Here is a 3,932-nt window from a genome sequence, read left to right on the forward strand (position 1 = left end):
GACACTCACGCCCATCTTTCTCAGCTTCCTCACCCTCGCGGAAACATACCTTATTATTGTGTACACTGAAAGGAATGTAAAATAATTAATAAAAGATAATTTTGCCTCTTTGTGATGTGATATTAGTGTATGCCTAAAATTCAGATATTTGAAATAAAGCCAATAACTCAATTTATTCTGAAAAAAAGATTCTTTTGGTCTTAAAAGTAATTGGTTCACACACTCATCTTTACATTATTATTTTCACATATGAGAATAAAGATTACATTTGAGTGAAAATGCATAACATTTTAACACAGTGCCAATTGACAATATTTGTTTCCAATCTACGCCATTATTATTTATTTACATACTTATTATATTTTTTGTTTGCCATATCTAGTTTCTGGTATTCTCTGTGAAAATAAATGACAGGAAGCATGTTCTTGCTTTCCACTGCAGTGTTTTGCAGTAAACAGAAGAGCAAGTGGGTGGTTCCATCATAGCTGAACAGATTTTAAAAAGTAAAAAGGTATGTATTATGTACTGTAAACTCAAAGTACAACCCTGTCTTTGATTTTCTTGGAAGTGCACAGCAAAAATGTCACATTAATGATGGTTTAGCACAAAAATCTTCCCAAGTAAAAACAGCAAGATGAAAGAGTAACACCACCACCAATATTTCCCTATTTAGCTCTTCAACACTAAGATGACATAAAAATGAACATTTTTATAATGTGTTGGGGGTTTTACGCATCATTGACTCTGGGATTTCTGTTCAAAATATTGTATTTCCACTTATTCTAGCACTCAAAAAAATGCTTGCAAAACTAGTGTTATTCCAAAAAATAATAATGCATATTTTTAAATGTCCGGAGTTGAGGCAACAGCTCTTTCAGAAGTGTTGACTATAAACAACATTGTTTTACCAATACTGGATAAATAAAAGATCCACACTTCAAGAGAAAGAAAATATAACAACTTTAGAAAATAACAAATAGTGATCATTCAGCTGAATCTGAATCAGGACAAGGAAAAAACCTGTTACAGGATCACATCCTCAGTAATCTTCCCTTACATAAAATCTGCTGTTAGAAAGTCTGTTAGTAATTTCATATCTCTCCCCCTCATGTTGTGATTCCTACATTTCCCCGAATGCCATTTAATAAACCCAGCGGACATATATAGTGTCAACGTCACACCACTGCAATCAAAGTCAGTAAATGAATGAAACGCCTGCTACCAGTGAGTAGAGGGATTTTACTTAGAACAGATGAAATTAAACTCCTCTTTGTCAATCTTTTTGAACCACTTATGTTGTCCTCCTCTGTCCACGGCTCCAGACATGTCACAGTCATTATCCAACTTATGTGAGTCCCAGTTCTTATAGCAGATCAACTCGTCACTGACCCAGAACCAGAAATCCAGAGTGCAGGTGTAACGTAGTCCCAGCCAGACGTAGGGACTGTCGGCCTTCTTGGTTCTCTCTTGGACCCATCTCTGCTGGTCGAGGTTGGTGATGGAGACCAGGTCACGGTAGTGCTCTCTGCAGTAATATAAGGTGTACTCCCAGATCTTCTGGGTTCCGATTGATCAGGATAACATTATGGAGTTTCAGTGGAGACAAACACATGAAAGTGTTTGGGTTTGGCTGCGTCTTTTATCACTTTTTATTCTAGGTTATGGATCTGAACGGGTAGCGTCAGCGGGGTGCTCTCTTTGCTTTCACCAGCAGCCTTTGGCAGGGATGCCACAAACACAGGACAGTGTAAATAACAGTTATAACATAAGAATAAATGTTTTATAAGAATTGTTATAATATTGTATCACTTTGTACATGTTTCATATTTGTATTTCTATTTACCGTATTGCTATTTAAGATATAAAATCTTGATTTACAGCATAATTCATGTTAAGTGTTGTGGTGTGTCTCTGGCCGGGTTAAATGTAAAATGCAAAGACGACTTTTATTTCTCCGTCCCGTCCCTGTAGCCCAACACAGGATCTCCAACATAAAGGGGACATAACAAAATAGAAGATGGACACTTATCCCTCCATCCACATATAAAAAGATCGTTTTCATATCATATCAGGTCGGTACAGACTTCATCTTTCTCCTCAGTTCTTCATCTTCTAACTGTGTGTTGGTCCCAGTAGTTTTGAGAATCTTGCCAATTCTTCTTTCTTTACAACCACCACTATCTTCTCAAATTGAATTTGTTGGATTGATCGCTCTCTGTGGAATAAACAGACACACTTGCATCATTTTATACTGTACACGTATGTCCTTTGAGCACGTATTTTTAGACATGGCTCTATGGACGACAATGTCTGTTGGTCCACCACATTGACCCAGACTGAAATATCACATAACAACTGGATGGATAAACATTGACATTTGTACAGACATTCCTGGTCCCCAATGACTTTGGTAATCTGAAAGCGCCACCAGCAGGTCAAAGTTTTAACCTGTACTATAATATTTTGGTGAATGAAAACAAATTTAAACACAGTGATTCTCACTTTAATGAAATACACAAAAACATATGCCCAGTTAAAAAAAACTCAAAAGTTTCCACAGCGGTCTAATAAGGACAAGCAATAAAGGATAATGGCAAATATGCAATTGATAATCATACCAGAACTAAAAAAAGTATAGTCATACTCTTTGTAATATTACTACTCTGTATTTACAGGTGGCAAAAACAACAGAAGCAACTTACAGGGTAATCCAGGCATATGTCTACTAAACTAACAAACAAAAAACTATGTGAAAATAAAAACAAATGTAAGAAGAGATCCTGTTACATAAAAGAGATGGTCATGTAATCAAACCTGAATATTATAATGAATTGAAAAGGCACTTTTTGAATCCATGTCAACAAAAAACGAGCACGCTTCACACAGGTCAAATTTATTCCAGATGTGATTGCTCCTATTACTGTGCCCTTTCTTGTAAAATACTGAATGTTTTATTGTAAATACTATTGTATAGCTGTACTCAATAAAGTAGTACAAATGCAGACAACCATAAAATCTGAAATGACACAACTTACATCTGGTAATTTCTTCTCTCCTTGGTGTGCTGATGAAGACTGCGTTCATTGACATATTATATGCTCTACTAACAGCCACCTTAATGTCAGCATTTGAATATGAAAACAATTTTTATTACTTAAAACTCACTCTGGAATGACAAGAGGAAGTCCATGTAAGTAGTAGACAGATAAATACTGTGCATACATACTGTACATACAGAGCAACAAGAGAAAATATAGACCCTAACCCCATAGTTGTTTTTAAACTTTGCCCTCACCTTACAATGTAAAATTTTTAACCTTACATTTACAGTAACATAGTACTGGCAGCAGCTTCACCAGTAAACTACTGTTTATTTACAGTATGCATACTGCTTTTAAAGTTTAAGAAATGTCCTGTAAATAGACAATGTACAGTAAAATACTGGTTGTAGTGTTTCCTTTATTTTCCCAAGATGCATTGGTATTAACAGTAAATACCTGTAATATTTAACATTCACAGATAGTGCTGTAATATTATTATTTTCTCCCAGAATGCATTGCCATTTAAAGTATGATACTGTATAACATGAAAACAGTAAGATACTGTGAGATTTTAGCTGTACATTTACATCAAAGATTTACAGTGTACATTTCCAAAGGCCATGACATGACAATCAACTTATTTTGTCATTTTATGTTCTCATTTAGCATCTTTTCACCATGTTTCACACAACTAATTATTTATTTAAGTGTTCTGAAGAAATTGGATGAAATTGGTATGGTAGTATAATAAAATGGAAACAATTGTATTGTCTATGCACTGATCATGAATCGTTTTTAGTTTTCTTTACGATACTTTTTGATAATGCTGTATTTGCATCTTTCACTACAAAGAACACTGTGCTTTGCTGTCTTGTCTTCTACTGATTCTCA

The sequence above is a fragment of the Sander vitreus genome, chromosome 19, assembly GCF_031162955.1.
Source record: "Sander vitreus isolate 19-12246 chromosome 19, sanVit1, whole genome shotgun sequence".
In the NCBI taxonomy this organism is placed as follows: Eukaryota; Metazoa; Chordata; class Actinopteri; order Perciformes; family Percidae; genus Sander; species Sander vitreus.